Source organism: Amblyomma americanum, chromosome 4 (genome assembly GCF_052857255.1).
Source record: "Amblyomma americanum isolate KBUSLIRL-KWMA chromosome 4, ASM5285725v1, whole genome shotgun sequence".
NCBI lineage: Eukaryota > Metazoa > Arthropoda > Arachnida > Ixodida > Ixodidae > Amblyomma > Amblyomma americanum.
In genome coordinates this window covers 115,142,452-115,162,158 of record NC_135500.1, presented here as the reverse complement: position 1 = coordinate 115,162,158, position 19,707 = coordinate 115,142,452, and positions in this window count along the sequence as shown.

Sequence of the window (19,707 nt, the reverse complement as noted above, 5' to 3'; positions counted from 1 at the left end):
GAGCCCTCCACTACGGCATCTATTCTTCCTTTCTTCTTTCACTCCCTCCTTTATCCCTTCCCTTACGGCACGGTTCAGGTGTCCAACGATATATGAGACAGATACTGCGCCATTTCCTTTCCCCCAAAACCAATTATTATTATTATTATTATTATTATTATTATTATTATTATTATTATTATTTTCCATGATATGTGAAGGAAGCACAAGCACTAGACTAAGAGTTAACTGTAGACAGCAAAACATGAGTTCACTTTTGAAGATTGGTCAAAACATAGTTAAAAAACACTTACATTTTGGAAAAATTTTTCTGTAAATCTCGATCGTTTATAAGCGTTCTCAAAGATAGCTTAGCAATGAGGTTAATGCGCTGCTTTGAACTTATCAGCAGTCATACTTCGGCGCATAGGCTAATAAACTTCCCTGTTTATGTTAACATTACTGACTTGCGTCATATATGCAAGAAAAGCAGATATCAGTCCTCACCGGCCTTAGTCTTTGCTGGTGTCTACGTGTCACCGTGGCCCAGTGTTTAGAACACTCGACTGCTGAGCCCAAAAACAATAGAAGCAGAGCAGAAGAAATGGCCGATGGTTTAGGCTTGCTAAGCACGAAATATTTTCGGAAATCATGATGGGCCGCCCCAAGTGTAGAGGTGAGCGAAACCCCTTGTTAAGGGTGGGTCATGTCGGTCCTGAACTTCGGTCAACTCAATTTTTAAATTTAAGGCATCTTCTGTCAACTCCAGCACCTTTTTTTCATTTTTAGAAGTGTATAGACGCTCATTGAGTGCCACACATTTGTTCTTGAATGCTTCCATGTCGCAAATATAAATGTCGGTCTGGACTGCAATCCCTGCAACAAAATAAATTTTGTTGTGTGGTTCATGTGCTGCAAAAAAAAAATTAACTTGAGATGTGAGGGTTGGGAGGGGGGAAGCAGTGTATAGATCGTGGGGGATAGGCTCCTGCTTGGAAAAGAAGCAGGAGGGTGACATCTGGGGGTGCCCCACATAAATGAAAAAAAATAAACTCCACTCCCCAATGTTTTTGTTTCACCGCACCCGGCCGCAAACGCACAAAATAAAAGAGATGTTCACCTGTTTCGCATTCTTCTACGCCGACGTCGTGCTCCGAGGACGACGGGGAAGCGGGAACGACGTCCAGATTCGTTGCCTCCATTCCCGACTTCTCAGCCTGATGCTCCGTTTGAGCCACACGTTTCTGTGTCCGTCGTCTTGCCGCGCGAGTGTGGCGTACGGGATCACATGTTTTGCGCTGTAGCCGAGCAAAAGCGTAGGGGCCCAGTGCGGGTCCGTCTCCTCACACAGTTTTGATGGTCTGCCTACAAAATGCAAGAGAAATTTGTTTAAAATGAGATGTTCCGCTGTGCTTACACGTCATGCACCTAAATAAGCATTGTGCATATGCGACGGACTTACCTTTTACGAAGTTGGCGCCGCAAACACGTATGCCCGTCCCTTCGGTGTTAAAGGCGGAACCGCATGGCGCGATTCAGGCGCGATTGACGCGCGGATACTGGGACGCGCGCGTCGTTTTGACGCGTGCCCAGCACGAAATCGCGCCGCCGCGTGCTGCTGCTCGGAGTAGAAAAAAAGCCTCGCGCGGCGCGTCCAGGGCGCGTCCGCCAATCAGATTTCAAGTAAGTCACGTGGTATTTGGTCACGTGGCATTTTTGGTTTTTGGTTTTGCCACTAGATGGCCCTACTCTCTGCGCATCTCGACGGAACCTCTTCGGCGCATTTTTTTTTTTCGCTCTGCAGGACCGGCGCGCACGTGAAAAACACGTGCTACTGTTTCGTGCGCGCATCGTGTTCATCGAAAATGGAGAAAGCAGTCTTCAACGAGGCCCTTATCACGGAAGAGGAGAGGCGTCGCGTCCTGTGGGATATACGCGACCGCCTCTTCTGCTCTGTAGTAAGCGCCCGACTCTCCATTTTCTATGTCGAGTTGTAAACAAGCAGCGGCCTCATGGCATGCATAAAGTACATAGTCGCAGTTTCGCACACACTCTTCCTGCTTGAAATTAAGCTTGATAAATATACTTCGAATAAAAATGTCGTTGTGTAATTACACTAAGATTATTTCTATTGCAGTGTTGTGTAAGTTTAAGGGCATATTACATATGCGGTAGCAGGGACAATTCATGTCGTTGGGAGTTAGGTTGTCTGGCAACCCGGAAAACGCGCCGCGAAGGCGCCGCTCCCCTTTTTTCGTGCGTGTGCTCGCGCGTTGACGGCAACGCGGGCGTCCACCGCGCGTCGCGTTTTTCGCTCGCGGAAAACGCGCCATGCGGTTCCGCCTTTAAGCTCGGCGCGTTTTATCCGAGCCAGCCACGCCTCCCGTCACTTCGCGCACAAAGTTTCCGTAAGGTCACCTTGATGCTCGATGACCTTTGGGATCCGAAAAAAGTTTGTTTTTGTTGATTTCACCCACAAGTGCGGCTGGAGCATCCAACAGTGCAGATAACCATCGCGACGCCGTCGAAAGTCGACGGCCGCTGTGACTGCACCAACATGGCGGAACAGTATCCCAGGGTTCCTAGCTACGACGTCACTGCAAGCCATGTATAGAGTGTACGGGCACGCGCAGCATACAACCAGGTTAAAGCGTTAAGACACTACGAGGCTTGTGGCGCCTGCTTAGCAAAAATTTATTACCTGCGAGGGATTCGGAATCATCGACTTCAGCCGCATTCGCTAAGTACTGACCTCGCTAAATATGAGTCTTGTGCACGAGGCAAGTCTGAAATATTTAAGTTTCGAAAAATCTAAGTTCATTGCCTTTGTTGCACAGTGTACTCTAGCGTCCCTCATCTTCGACTCAACATTATTTATATTTTTTCGATCAAAATTTGTAAGCACTGCCTTCCAATTTTGAACATGAAACGCCGAGCGTCGACGTCGAGACGATAAGCATAAAAGCAATGAACACGAAAGATGATGCGGCTACTGCCGAGAGCGAAACACGCAGTTGCGTGCTATTGCACATACCGGCGGTCTGCCGTGTCACCCGGCAAGAAACTCAGAAAGAGCTACCAGATTTAATCTTGCACTGTCTAAAATTAAGGTGCTGCAAGCTGGCATCGTCTGCTGTGTTTTTCTTTCGGGACTGTAAATAAAAATGATATGCACAAGATGGTTTCATAGAGACACTACAAAAAAGGAACATATGCGTGCCATTACACTAGCCATCTACCTGGAGAGGATCCAAAGACAGCAACTAACTTAACGGGCTGTAAAATCAAGGTGCAATGAGGCACCATCGTCTGATTATAAACAAGCCTGCAATGTCGACTGGTCTCAGTCCTTGTTTCAAGCCGTCCACTGATTTAGCAATGCTCTCACACGCATCATTCCCTTCTCCACAATTCACGAATATGCACAGCCGGAAACGCAAGTGCACGAATGGTGCGTAATCAGCCGCTAGTTTGTGTTATTAACTTAACGCTATGGCTCACGCTAGATGGATGCTGCCTATCCGTAATTAAGCGCCCACATTGCTCAGCAGTCTCATCGCCATAGTGCTGGACCATGTTTAGACAAGAAGCTTACTTGCATCGGCGTCTTCGCTGCCTGGTTCTCGTCCAAATATAACGGGTCTCAAGATGGCAGCTATCCCGCTAGACAGCTATTCATTTAAGTAGATCTACTTGGGAGTATCGAAACACATCCTCAGTTTGTCGTGCCAGTTCGTTTGAGGGCTGAAAGCAATTATTGGTGGCCATATTGATGTCGTTCCCTTTGTAAATTGAAATCAGCGGTTAGACCTGGATATGCCTAAAAAAAAAAATAGGCGAAAACATCAATCTCAAGCCCGGTTACCGATAGCACAAGGAAACCGGTGTGGTGTTTTTGTGGCGTCGTCAGAGGCGAGACCGCGATAAGTGGATGAAAACCGCGACATCCAGATCACTGGGCTAAAGACTAGCAGTTTCCCAAGCGGGCTTTTTGCCTGTGACATTGGCGTATACATAGTGGTCTCAAGCACTTGTTAGCGGAACGGATCTGCTCGTATCGGCGTGGGATGAAAATGCGCTTAGGCTATATAGTTTTTGTTTATTTAATTAGTTTCGCGATGTGCAACATGAGTTAACGCTAAATGGCTCAATGGTTTTTTTTATGCTATCGCGTAAATCTGAGTTTCAGCAGGCACTTTATTCACGCGTGTTCATGCGGAAGTGTCTCGAGAACTCTACCAGAGCTCCAAGCGTCGCTCAGCCTGCTCCTACTCTCCGCAGTAAAGGGCGCTTTACGATCAGTTTTTTTTTTCTCGCTTGCGCACGTGTCTTTGCGGCCATGAGCACGGCCCCGTGAGGGTGCGTTGCGGACGAGGTGTTGTACGATCAAGTTTGCTGCATGCGACCGAGCGGACGACTCCGTGTTCTGATTGGCTCGCTCGTCAGTGCCGCCCGTGCGGCAGCACAGGCGTCTGCCGTAGCAAAACACGAAGATATCTTGCCGTAAGAATACACACAGATTGATATGCTGGCTCACCCGAGACATGCTTAGCTGTGAGATTTTTCGTAGCAGGTAAAACCGCGATCGGCTGTGATAGTCATGAATCTCGGCGCGGCCGATTCTGACGTCCACGAACGAAGTCGCAACAAACTTTGCAACACCGTAGGCGAGGTTCTAAAACAGCGTCGCGGGAAACGATTAACGTTTGCGCTATTTCTACTTCAGAAAGTGATAGAAGGCATCACACCGTGATCGCGACACAACTCGTTCGACCGCTAGTCGGCTACACTCTGCTGAAGACCACGCATATATGCAGCCGTTCTAACTACGATCGAAGGTTCTTGCCTCCTAATATTTGAAGAGTGCCCCCATAGAAAGTTACGCTATACCCTAACATGCAATAACGATTTCAGAACGACGACGCAGTTCGTATCACGAATTCTCGGAGCCAAGGACTAGAACAAGCAATAGGTTAGCGGTACATATTCGATCGTTTGTAATTATAAAAGGGAAATTCATATAGCTGAGACCAGGCACAGGTTAAATCATCAGTTATTCAATCTAACGCAATGCAGTCTTTCTACATTCATTTTAATTGCCTTTATTTTGTAGCTTTTCCATTAATCCATGCACTTTTTAGTTGGCAGTAACAATGTCCAGTAAACCGGCCTCCTTGCAGTCTCCCCACTTAAATGTTGTTGCAAAAGACAGTTATCTTTTCGTCGATATATGTAGTGTGTATCTGAATTGTGCATGTATTAAAAATTTCATATTTTAGTACTCTGCTGTCGAATAGGAACCCAAATACACAAGAAAATTATGACATTCCCAGTAATCCGGAAAATGTAAAACTGGTTGTAACTGCAGCAGTTGTGCATTTCGCAGAATATGACCGTGCAACAGTACTGCTTTCTCTCTGTAATGTAATTCGGTCTGTTAGAAAAGTCAAAATTGAAATAGCACAGTGTGGTGACAATTAAAGGGGCTAAGTCATCTATCACTGCGCTGAAATGCCCAGCTTTGTTTTTTGCAGAGACAGCGGGCGACCAGTTTTATTTTATCTGCCATTCCTTAGCTCGTATTGCAATGACAATTGCACAAGCTAGAATGCAGCAGTGCAAACAAGTCTGGAGAATTGTGCTCAGAGCCAGTCAATGGTGACACGCATGCAGAAACAAGCTGGCATGTTATCTGTACAACTCCAAAACAATCTGAAAACGCCCATGTTAATGAAAACAAAGTGATTGCTTAGCACTTAGTAAAATGTCATACATGCCTTTTACTTTCAGTGTAAACATAAATGATGTGGGAGTTAGTAAACTGGCTTACATCTGGACGGCTCCTTGTTGAGGTTGGGAAAGAATACTTCATATATTCAGGGAAACCGGATGCACTGACCATGCATAGTGGTTATCTCAAGCAGAGTTTGTAGAAATACATTTACAAGGTGAAAGCTTTGTCGTTGCAAAACAGAATGAAATAAAAAATAAGCTGTAACGACGAAGATGTGCCAACGCGGTAGCGGCAGTGCTATCGCTGAGCGCACGCTGTTGGCTGGCTCTACAACAACCGCCGACGCCTGGAACCCGACCGCCGACGCCCGTTCAGTGCCTGGTTCTTTCAAGGCCATTAAACCCCTTTCCAAGTGGTGTAGGTTGCTCCTGATCCCGTCCTGGAGCTGCGCAGCGGCACCGTAACATCAGAAATGCCGAATAACGCCCCCCTGGCTCCCCAGCCGCCTCCTGCTCCGCTTGTCGGCTGCGGCGCACCTCGATAACGGGACCCGGCAGTCTTCAGTGGGCTCGGCGACTCTGACGTCGAGGACTTATTGGCTTCCTACGAGCGGGTCAGCACGCACAACCACTGGGATGACGCCATGAAGCTTAACAATGTCATTTTTTACCTGGCTGATGTCGCCAATCTCTGGTTCCGCAACCACGAAGCGGATATCGCCACATGGTCCACGTTCAATACAAGCTTTCCTGAGGTATTTGGCCGCCCTGGCGTGCGCAAACTGCGCGTTGAACAGCGCTTACGAAAGCGGGCTCAGCAACCAGGCGAGGCTTTCACTAGCTATATTGAGGACGTGGTGGATCTCTGCAAGAGCGTGAACAGTCATATGTCTGAGGCTGATAAGATAATCAATATAATGAAGTGTATCGATGAAGATGCCTTCCAAATGTTTTTGGCCAAGCAGCCGAACACTGTGGCCTCCGTCATAAGCTTGTGCCAGAGCTACGAGGAGCTCCGTAAGAAACGTGTCCTCACTCGTCGCACCGTACATCATGCTGAGGTCCTGCCGCTGGTGCCGTGACCGCACGAGGGCAGCAGCTCAGCAACCATATTCAGCAGTTCACCAGAGAAGAGATCGCACGTCAACTAGCGCTCATCTCTGGAGCTCGGGACACCCCACCATCGCTGCCTCCCACCCTTCAGCAGTGCGTGTAGGGTGCGTGTATAAGTGCGTGTAGGGCATACACGCGTGTATCCTCTCATGTAGCTTACTCTTTTCTGAGCCGATAAAAATTGAGGGATCATAACAGTGATTCTGGTTCCCAAAACAGCAGACAAAAGTGAGCATTTTGTGCACAACTTGTCATGCATAAAACTTTTGACCGTCCTAGCTGTTGTTATTAGCAACATCTGCAAAGTATAGCTTATTTCATTGCCAGTTTGGTTTTCAAACTGGCGAAGTTCCCTTTAGGCATACTTTATGTTAAAATGATTTAGTCGTAAACCTAACTGCTTGAATATCTTTGCCTAGGCTATGCCTACTTTTCGGCTTCATACAGGGAGTGTATGTGAATATAAGCAGTCTTAGAAGGGCTATATGTATTAGGCAAACAAATGTCTGGTTTTGTGGCCTCTTTTTTTCAAAATAATGCACCAGAATTATAATCCTACTTAGGGCCTGATTTGAAAACTCTTGTTACTAAGGTAAAGAAAACAGCAACTCTATGACTGAAATAACATTGACTACAGGTTTGTGCCTTTCCGTGCGTTTCACTGCCATCAATGTAAGAAAATCACATTCACACGAAAAATTCACAGCGGCTGTAATTTGACTCCATTCATGACAACAGAACTATATGAGAAATTTAGCTTTATTATAGAGAAGGAGGCACCCTTATATAACCACTGTAAATGCTGGCCCCATGACATGCCTGGCTGACCATTCCATATGAGGATAATGATCAAATGACACACGCACATAAAAATGACATGCGTAAACACATGCACCTAGCATATTAACCACATCACAAAATGGAAGTCTCCGTGGTGCTTCACTTGAAGCAAGGTAAGATACAAGCACAAAGGAAATACTGACACATATCAGCAATGGAGACGGGTATGGCTGGCAGTAAAATCTATTAATGCAGCCCTTTTAACATTGCCAAACAGACAATTCCCGTGCACGCAGACGGTTGTTCTGGAGGGTTGGAATGCTGATATTGATAGTGGGATGGCAGACCATATAGCAACCAATGAATACAAGTTAAATGACACAGTGAAAGGAAGCAAGGCAGCAACGTGGGATAGTTGGTTGTGCATTTGATGTGAATAACGCGCTACACACGGACATGAACCGACAACTAAAAACGACGGACACAGGACAGGTGTGCACTAACAACTAAAATCTATCCTGGTACGAGGGCATATAAATACAGTTAATGCATATGCTCAAAACAAACAATTCATTGCCACCGGCTGTGTCGCACGCTCCTTCGTTTCTTGATTAGATCTAACTCCTCACTTGATAACAACACCGAGGGTGTGCTTACGCACTCGGCTTCAACGGCTTCCCGTATCTCAAAGGCTTCTTTTTTTCTGGTCCCTTGCACGAGCTAAAATTGTAGTCTGTGCAAAGTAAGGTGAACATCTGTGATTTGCACAATGGGGCGGGGGAGGGGGGGGGGGGGGGGCTTGTCTTGTGTCCGTCGTTTCAGTTGTCGGCTTTTCTCCGTGTGTAGCCCGTTACTCCCATAAAGTGAAAGAAAGGTCATTAATAAATCTAAGACAAAGGGAAGGGCCAAGTACAATACCTTTGAGGTTGCCCGAGATTCCAAAAAAAAAAAATAAAGGCAGGATGACCAAGAGTTACCATGCTGTTAACTGGCTAGGATCACTTAAATCCCACTTGGAACAGGACGATGCAAAACATTATTTTATAATGGACATTATCGCACGCTTTCTCAAAGAGACTAAGGAGCAAGTGTATGTCACGAAGAACGAGAAGTTGGCTATCACAGGAATTCTTTTCAAAAAGCGTACCGATCTGGAAGGCACAATTTAAAGGGCCACAACAATTTAACAGTGTAAGAGTATATAGTGTTTTTCATGATTAGGAACCCACGCTAGTCATAGAAATGGGGCAATGATTTGGTGCTTGTGACATTATCAGAAGTAAAAAAATTCATCACATTCTGCCGTATGCAGCCATGCCTCGTTAATATCCACCCTGTGATATGCAGCTTGAATTATGAAACATTTTTTCTGGGGACGAAACTTTATGAAAGCATGCATGCTTTAACATGGAGACTACCTGTTTGGAGAAATGACAGGGCTTAAATGCACAAAGCCAATTGGGACCCGCATATTTTTGTCGTGTAATATGGGCTGCAATGGGAAAGTCTGGACTGTGGTAACCAGATACTATAATATAGTGCAAGGACTGTTAGAAGTGTTTGGCGACCAATACAGACTGAATCATATGGCTGTTGCACCCTGGAATTGCCCTCATAGCACTTGCAGCATAGCGTGCTGTTTTTGTTAAACATTGAACTGCCAGGCACGCCGACTCTTACCGCTTGCACTTCCTGAATGACGAAGCATTTCTGTTTCCGGTGTCAAAATCAATGGTACTAAAAGGCTCGGCGACTCACTTCCTGGCGCACTTTGTTCACTGCACAAATTAATTAATTAGGCCGCTCGCTGACTGTATAACCTTCTTGTTATAACCTCACAGATGTTTATTTGCAACACTAATTTAATGTTTTTCTTTAAACAGAGCACGCGGCAAGAAGAAAAAAAAACTTCTCGAGTTAAAGCATGTCGGCCACGAGGAGAACTCAGCACAGGTGCAAAGCAGGGTATCTTCAAATAAAATCCAAGCAGTAAGGAAATGGGTTGAAATTAAATGTGATCTCAACCTCGACAGGTCGACGGCTGCACCGGCAATGTAGGACTTTCAGAAACGGCTCACTGTCAGCATTGCAGAGCCAACCAGAGTGCAATAGCGCATAGCACTTTTTAAAAAATCAAAATAAACATTGTTAATGTGGTTTTGGCGATATGCACAAATGTGGCCCTGTCCCTACCATACGACAAATGTGAACAGATGTGTGTCTACAGAAACCTATAGCTGAGCATTGTGGAAGGTGCAAACAAGCATCTACATTCAAGCAAACAAATTTAGAAATGCAGCAAATGCAAATAACACGAAGGAATTCTAGGAAGCATTCTACATTTACGACGAATACATTCTAAGGGGTCCACCATCAAGTTCTTCCAGCAGGCAAATAATGTTCACTGCAGGAAGTCACAGGTAAATAAACACAGCAGGTGAATGTGCATTGATGATATATGCTTCTAAAGGCTTCATGAATGTCTCACACAAGCTGGTACAGCTTACTTAGGAAGCGCTAGTTAACAAATGTTCGACACTATTAAAGCCAAGTTGTTGAGCACCTCGGCGATAGCAGTGTAGTGAAAGCAACAATAAATTTGGGATCAGGTGCTTATTAAAAGAGTACAGTTTTTATCCTGATTGTCATGGCTCACGGAACACTTCGAAATCGCTGCATTTTACCGATAGTCATGGCAACCATGATAATGGACTTAGTATTGCAAGCATTTGTCTAAAATGCAACTTCACTGCATGCTGCTCAGCAAAAAATAAATTGTAATCACAGCAATTTACTGAAAATGATTTTCATTTTTAATCACGATTCACTATTATAGAAAACTCCTTATGTACAGTTCTGATCAAGACCCAAAGTGTTGATATTAAAAAGGCCCAATTGTATATGGGTTACTTGCTTTGAGAAGCTTAATCATCTGTTGTGGTCTTTTTTGGCATCATATGTAATGAAATGCCCATGAAAAGGAGCTGCACAATTCGGCCCATATTAGAGACTTCTGCATTGTGAAACGCCGATTAACCAGTTGTAACAAAGGTTTTTGTTTGCACATAAGTGTTCCTGATCTGGTGATATGTTACAACCTAAACTTAACACTAATGCTTTGGCTCAGACCATGATCACATGCAGGAGAAGCTGGATTCATTCAATTTGTTACGCAAATATCTACTACAGATATGGGCCCGCGCAGCCAGCAGGAAATAAAAAAAAGACCTTTTATATGTGAGAGCTGCTATTCAAACCGATATTTTTACACAGATTTCACAGTGCCGCCGGCATACCATCGTAATCCGGCCACTCATAGTCGCAAATTGCACTTTATGGAGCACAATGCCGCAGAATGCTGGCGACGCTTCTGTAGTCGCGGCAGAAAACAGCCCAACGGCTGTGCAGCCGAGGCCGTTCCGCATACGCAAAACACAAATTTCAGAATGGTCTCGTCGCATTCACGGCGGTTGTCTAACACAGTACACACGAACTACGATCGATATCGGTGATGGATACGCCGCAGCACGACGCTTTGTGGTCGCGATCACTGCAACCGCTGCAACGAATGTGCTCGCTACAGAGCTCGAAGTTGGTAAGTTCACTCCGTCACAACTCACTCACGGCAGTTCTCAAACTCAGTACACACGCGAGCACCCGAACCAGGATCTACTGTACAGCTCTAAGTTCATTTCAGCACTCGAAAAACAAGGCGTGCGTAGTAAGCTTTTCAAACGTAATTATACTTGCAGACGACATCACTGACTGACGCAAAAGCACTCGTTCCGACTGCAATCACTTTCGCTACACTGACGCTTGCCACTGCGCTGTGAAGCTTGCTGTATTCACAGGAAATTCACCCTAGGGAGCGGCTTCTCGCTGCTGTTCGTGAAGATCGTCGCGCGAATAACGAACACTTGAATCTATCACAAACGGCTCCAAATAAACACATCGCGACTCCGGCTCTGTTACGTGTGGCGTACCCGCTCGGTCAACTCAGTGTAGACGGCGACAGAACAACTTGGGCTAAACTGCCGCTTGCCGCTGTTGCATACAGTGAAGCTCGAAGTCGCTGTCAACGCTCGTAATAGTCACGCGCAGCCAATATTATGTGTTTCTCGGCATAGCTACCACCTACTAGGCCTTGTTTTGACTCCGCTTCGCGTGCGGCCATCTTGCTGAGGAGGCGCGGCCTGGCGCCGGTGCGCTGCTACGTCACGGGACAGCAGCCAATAGCGTGATGAGACCATCCGCTCATGCCGGAACAAGTTGAAGTTGAACCAACTTGTGCGCACAGGCGAATGCGTTCATGCGCTCCATTGTTCGGCCCTTGCGCAGCCCTTGCGGACTGTCGCAACGACGCGTACGCATGCGGAAAGAAAGTGATCGTACAGTGCCCATAAGAAGCGCTGCACGTTTCTCCTTCCGAAACCAACAGCGTTAGCGGGGCCACCCAAAGTGGTGTGATTGGCTAGCCGAAGTGTAAATACAAGACGCATGTGCAGTCGTCCCGCCGCTCATAGTTGCATGCTAGGGCAAGCACAGTGGTGGAACTGCTGCGCCACTTGCGCCAAATAAGAAATCCTGCTACGTGCTGCTACAAAATCGATTTTTGCCTACTTTTGCGCCACGTCTGCGCCAAAACGCCGCTGAATAACTCTTCCGAGAGCAAAACCGAAATTCACTGTCGCGGAACCCGACATCTGCCGGCAACACTGTTCAAAACCTGTGCTGATTGGAAGAAAACGGCGCGAAGAAAGTGTCCATCTTCATCCATGCTGGTCATCGCTGCTGGAGGTCATCGCAGCTCACGAGGTCTCCGCTCTGATGGATGAGTTTAGTCTTTGTGTCTGAGAAGATATTAGCCAGACAATCCGAACGACTTGATTACTTCAGGCAAAAATTTTTCGAACTCAAGCTAGAGGATGGGGCTCGAAAATACCCCTTGTTGGCGGCACTCGTAAAAGCTCTTCTGTGCCTCTCGCACACCAATGCTCATTTGGAGAGGGGCTTCAGTGAAAATTGGCGAGTGCTGAGAGGGCGATCGTCCTTTTCAATACAAATTGTAAATGGGCTTAGGTCTGTAATGACATATTCCCAGCGTTTCGGCCGAAATCCAGCTGCCATTCCTATGACACAACGATTAATCACAGCGCTGAAAGTATCGCGGAACTGAAAGCTGCAGTGGTTGGAGGCAGATGCAGCAGAAGAGACACGTGCAAAACAAGCAAAAGAAGGCTGATGTACCGGACAAGGACGCCCAGAAAAGAGGTCAGAATGAAGAGAAGGTACTGGAAAAGATCAGGCTGGCCAGGAATATGATCACCAATGCTGAGCTGCTTTTCGCAAAAGGCGTCGTCTAAAAATTTTGCAGATGTTGCAAGCCCTTCTGAAGAATGGACAGGAAAGGCTTGCAGCAGTGCTGTCTGAGCTGGAGTCATCAAGGAAAGAAAAGAAATAGTACCTTATATTTGCAGTTTTAAGAATGGTATAATTTTTATAGCTTTTTTGCAGATCTCGTTATGTCGTCCATCTGAATAAAAATGGCTTTATTCTTAGCAAAATCTCCTGTTTGCATATTTTTGCAGCTTTTTAAGGAAAGAAGAGACTTTAGACTAAATTTGGGCTTGAAGCTTGTTTTTGCATGGCTATGGTCGTCATAAACACCTGAGCAATTGACTGTTCCAGAAATAAAACAAGCCTTCTTTACTTAAGTGCTTCGAGACATGAAATTTTGCTAAGAAAGTTTTTTCCTCCAACAAAAACTCAATATCTGCTACAAAATGCCATTTTTCTTGCTACAAAGCTTAAAATTGCTGCTACAAACTGCGATTTCGTCTAATACAAAATCTGCTACAAAAAGCCAGTTGTCAGTTCCACCACTGCAAGCAGCTTTGTGCCGCGTGTAATCACCGCCTAGCTCTGGTTTGAGACTCCAGAGCAGTCTTGGTACACGTTACAAAATATAGGCACCCAATTACAATAACTACATCTGAAATGTAACTGATTACAGTGGTCAGTTACATCCCCAGAACAATAAGTGAACAATTACAGAAAAATAATCGATTACTATTGCGTTGTTCGCCTTCCAACCTTTGTTGCCATTACATCAATTTATTGAGAATACAATGAACAACTGCGGCTTACTTGATATTGAATTACTTGTTGTTCTCCATACAAATTGATTTTCTAAAGCTGTACTCACCCTTTGAATGCATGCGCTGGAGCGTAGAACGGCAATGGAACATTTGAACACCTCACGCAACAGGTCGTAGTTGTGCAGTACCTCGATGCTATAGTGTCAAAGTCCTCTACGAAGCGCCGTGCTTCGTTGTTGCTGCGTGCATTGTGTGGACGCATCTGAGTTTGGTGCATAGTGAAAGGTTAGCTGCGGTACTATCAGACACAACGGAGGTAGCTCAGAGCAGCCACATGATATTTCTCGAGACGGGCACTGCCGTAGAATCGGGCGCTGATGGTATGGAGTGTGATTTGCTACGGACATGATTACACAAGATGCTCCTCCGCAGCCGGTCGGTTTTCGCGTGTCACGGCGGAATTATCTTCGTTGCCACCTGTGTTTACTGTCAGGTTTAGTTTTTCCGACCTGTACCGGCCGTTAACACTCTGTTTTGGAAAAAGTAAATTATCACCAGTAATCAATTACAGACAACATACTTGAATTACACGAAACGTTGCCGTTTGAAAAAAAAATGTAATCGATTGAAATTACAAAATGAGAAGAAAATGTAATTTATTAGGAGCAATCAATTACCTGCAACATGTTAGGCAGAACTCTGCTCAAGAGTGACGGTGTGGATGTGAGGGTCGAGCTTCTTTGTGTGCCCGACCACTCGGCCGCTGTCGCTATTGTGCCCTTCAAGATGCCCCGCATGGTTTCTGTGAACAGAACGAGGAGGGGGGGCTCGGGCTGCTTTTCTCTTAAGAAGGGATGCTCTTCGAACTTCGCCACAACCGCCATCGAATTCGAAGGAGCTGTGTCGCTGCTACATGGCAAATCTCTCTGGCCATTGAAATGATTCTCGTGTCTTACGCCAATCCTGTGTGGCGCCACAATCGCTACTTTCAATTTTTTGCAAATAAAAGTACTTTATAAATCTCCACTAAATGCTGAAACACACGCATACGCGCATGTCGTCAAAAACCCTTTCATTTGCACGTACGCGACGTACGACGCGCGTAGGGTGCCTCCATGGACCAGCGTCGGTTTCAGGGTGAAGACACCGCTCCCGGCGGGGGCATGTTGGGTCTCACTCTCGCGTTCAGTTGCATTGAGCGCAATGCGGCGGCGCGCCGTTTCGAAGAGAAAATTGCAGCTGCCGCGAGTAATTCAGGAAATTTGGTGTTATACCTTGACAGAGTTGTACCAGAGAAAGTTTAAACAGTTAATCAGAGGTAGTTACTCTAAATTACTATCTTTCGCAGCTAACCTGCTGGTAAAGTCGGCGCCTTATGAACAGTCTGTGTACTCATGCGAGTTGGTTCTCTTCTGTAGCGTTTATTATGCACAGTGTTCCTTCATAACAGCTTTCTTACAACTTGCGTATCATATTCCATTGCAACCTTTTGACCCGAATGCTCTCCATTTCAATTACATTTCCAACAATCAGGATTACTTATTTCGAGCTGCAGAATGCCATTCAGAATGCCATTCAGGCAGCTTTTCGTTCGCCATGAAATCAATGCAAGAAGGCGCGTTTCATTGCTGCTAATTTAAATAATTATGAAGATGAAAAGGTAACTAGTGCTTTGTCCCTTCGTCCCAAGTAGAAATTGCTCTGGAAAACAAGCGTTTAGCATGCCTTACCTCTCATACTGTGGGGTTAACCCTTGGTCAGGCAGTCCGGTTCGACCTGCGATTGTCAATTTTTTAGACGCGCGCTGTCACGAGGAAAGCCAAATAACCGGGTCATTTCAATAGTGCGGGCAGACACCCGGGAACACAACCGACCCTCATAACTTGGTCTCTGACTGCTACATCACGCACACTACGAGCTCACTTGAAGCAAAGGGGCGTGGCCCGTTTTCGCCTCGGTTTTGCAAGTTATGTGCGTTCTCCGCCGCCTTTCTTCTTCCGATTAGAAGCACGTCGTCATCGTTACGCGTCGCGGCCTTCTCCCGATTACAGCCGCCTTGGTACATATCGCACCTTCTGCACCACGATGTCAAATGTCGCATGTTTTGACCACCAGGCCACAAGCGCTTGCACTGATGGCGTAGTCCAAGGGCCGTATTCTAAAACGCTCCTTACCTTACTAAGGGCGCCTCACGCACCATAAGGCCACCTTATGTCAATTCTGAAACGTCCCTTACTAAGGAGCCCTAAGTTAGGGCCTCCTTGGTGCTTCCTAACCCCGCTCCTTTAGCTGAAGGGTTGCTTTCCCACAAGGGTCTGCACACAGTACCGCGCGCATCCCGTATGCACACGTCCCGCAGCAGCTCTGCGCGCGCGTAGCGAAGACAGCCGTCGAGCCAGCCGAGCAGGCGCGAAGTGCCTGCCCGCCCCGTCGTCTTTCTTCCTGTGGCGCGTGATTTTCGTCGAGTGTGCTTCGTGAGTTCACGACAATGCTGTCACGCGCGTACGTCTCGGACGACGGCAGTTTTGAAGCCTACGGAAGTTTTTTACGCCACGCAGCTGGACTTCTGCACGGTGATGTTTATAGACCTCCAGTGTCGCCTCGGCTGCGGAGTCTCGCAGATCGCCTCAACCCATTGGAGCTCTACAACGACCACGAGTTTTTAGCACGCTACCGCTTTTCCAAAGAAGCTGTGCTAGCCTTACTGGCGGAGCTGCAAATTACGGACAAGGCAGACAACAGAGGAGCTCCGCTGCCACCCGCACTCAAGCTGCTCATTGCACTCCGCTTTTATGGGACCGGTGCCATGCAGACTGTTGTGGGGGGCCTTGTGAATGTGTCGCAGTCTGCAGAAGCATTTGGGAGGTGACACAACTGATATGTGTGCGTCTATTCTCCAAGTATGTAAACGTGCCGAACTCAACGGAAGCAAGAGCAGCGATGACGAAGTTTTACGAGATCGGTGGGTTTCCCGGTGTCACGGGGTGCATTGACTGCACCCATGTGCCCATCAAAAGCCCCGGTGGGGATGACGCTGAAGTCTGAAGACTACAGGAATAGAAAAGGTGTCTTTTCGATAAATGTGCAGGTAAGTGAACGCCGTACACTCTTTGAATAGTGCCTGCCTATGTTTACTCACTGTAATAGTTACTAATCGTTATGTAATAATATTGCGTTATTTGTATGAAGGTCACTACGTGATGGTAAATGTGAGCAAAATAACTGCCATTAGGGCAGCCTGAAACCCCAAACTCGTACACTGGTAGTGCAGCATCAATGCACCGCACATTAAACCACATACCCTGAGGTTAAACGCACACAAACGTGTCTGCTACAGTTTAAGTTTTCTTTCTTTTACAGGCTGTAACAGGCCATGCGCTTCAGTTTTACGACGTCGTCGCAAGGTGGCCCGGCTCGGTTCACGATAACCAAATTTTTAACAACAGTAGGGTCATGGTGAGGTACGAGGGCAAGGAAGTACCTGGCACTCTACTTGGTGACCAGGGATACGCATGTTTGCCTTATCTCATGACACCACTGAGAAACCCTCGAACGTCTGCACAAAAAAGGCAAGTAAGACAATTTGCGTTAGTGATCTCAAGTACACAAGCCTATTATCTTGTCTTCCTTTTCTCATAGGTACAACAGGAGTCACATAAAAGCTCGCAACTCTATTGAGCGCGCGTTTGGAGTGTGGAAAAGAAGGTTTGCGTGTCTGAGCAAGCAAGAAACTGGAAACCAAACTTGAAAGAACAACTGCAATCATCACAGCATGCGCAGCTCTTCACAACGTTGCCTGCTCTTTGAGGGACCCACTTCCTAATGGAGATGAGCCAGAACTTGAAGAGGATGATGAAGCAGGGCCAAGTGTTCCTGATAGTCATCTGGGCACGCAGCATAGAACCCGCCTTATCGATCGTTGCTTCACGAGGGACCAAAGTGACGCAAACGACAATGAAATGGATTCCGATTAGAGGTAATACTTGGCGATTACTGCAGTGCAAAATTTTTGCCTGAACTAAGGAGGCTGAAAAAGCTATTAATAACTGAAAATCACATGCAAAAAAGCACAATGGAATGTCCCTAAGTCCAGTAGAAATTTATTTTGCCCTTTATGGCATCTTCAAGCCGTTGTGGTTCGTGCTTTTCACTGCTTCAAGCTGCTTGGAAAGAACGGCTTGTTTGAGTTGCTCAGTTTCTGGTTTCGCTCTCAAGACCCTCATTTTCAATTTGTGAACGGCACTTCCCTTGTTCCTTACATCCACATATTGTTCTTGTTTTGCTGCATGCTCATCAGTAATCATCTTCATTCTTGACTTGTGTTCGATGCGCCTTTGACTTTTGTCATCCTCCGCAGCCTGAAGACGAGCCTCGAGCTCAGCAGACAGCGCCTGCTCGACAGCAGCAGCTCGACCTCCTTGCCTGCGGCGAGCTGCAGGCTCTGATACTTCATCCAGGCTGCATGGTGGTGCAACTCTCTCATCCTCAGTTGACGGCCCAGCAGCACTAATGTCAGGTGCTGGTGAGGCCAGCAGCGTGGTATCAGAAAGTCCGTCTTCGCTTTGGAAGATCACTGTAGACTCTGCAAGAATTGAAATAAAACATTCTATAGTCCAGTTTGTTGCAGATTACTATTAGGAATTATTGTACTGTGCACGACTACCAACCAGGCAGGCAATACGAACTTTGTTGTCATTGTTTAAGGCATGGCAGCTTGCAAACTGCGACTTCTGGCCATCAGCAGGCAGATGGCCTGCAGGACAGTGGTGCACCAAACAAAAGCTGCAGTGGTATAGTAAATTTGTAAACTTAAGTGGTTGACAACCGAAAGGCTTCCTTCTCACACCAGAGGGGCCCCGCCGGAGGCGGTCTTTCGATGATTTACGATGTCAGAACTGAATCGTGACTTGAAGCTTTATATACAGAAGATTAGTTTCCAGACTGCATGACACGCCCTCCAACTTCGGCAAATAAATACTCTCCCTAAACTGCACGCAAAAAATAAACATTAAAATTATTTAAAACCTGCGAAATTCCTAGCAATGGCCTCGAAATGACTGGTTTCATGTTACGCGTCCAGCCCAACAGCTTCCGTAGTGCACTGTCATTCCTTCATGAAAAACAGCACACCTACAAAAATTCCTCGTCGTCTTAACTGAAGGAATTTTCCTTGAGGTTGGTTGACCTCCGGATCTCCCGGTTGTTGGGCATAAAAAAATTGTTTGAGGGACTGCCGCCGTCGCTGACAACAGTGGCACCTGGGCCGGCTGACAGTTCCCACAATGAGCTAAGCCGTTCCGTCGCCAGCGCTTTTCTGGCCCTTAGGTTGGCACGACCGCTGCCAATTCGTCAGGTAGAAGCACCCAAGGCGCTTTGTTAAGTGCACAGACACTACGCGAATGCTGAAGCGAAGGGAGCTCGCATGGCAGCCAAGGACAAAGGGACGCCGAAGCGCGCCTGAACCAGCTTCGCACACCGCGAGACACCACGCCGTTTCTGGAAATCGGCCCTTTCAACAGCCACCTGTTCAATGCGCTGCTCTTTGCTTTCGACAGGGTGCTTCTGGCATCGTGGTAGCCACTGTAATCGCAGTGACAAGTGGAACTGAAGGCTGCGAAAAACTATTCGACTGAAGACAAGAACGCATTCTTGTCGCTAGCGAAGTGGACGCCAAAAAACGATTCTTCGAATATATCGACAGCAGCAAGTGTTCATCAGAAGTGGCGACCATTACACTGTTCACAAGACAAAATAATCTCATTATGATAGCACCGGCAACTACAAAATTTCCTGACTGCAGACAAGTATACTTTGGCGAACTGCATTACATAGGGATAGGAAAAATGTGCAGCTATGAAAGCAGCAACAGTAAAAAAAAATATATGGTAAAAGCAGCGCAGTAAGTTGCACTTACCGCCGTCACTCTCGTCGAGCCGGGCATCTCCTTGGACCATGCTGGCGATTATATTTGAAACGTCGGCGCTGGCTCGAGGCCGGTCACTGT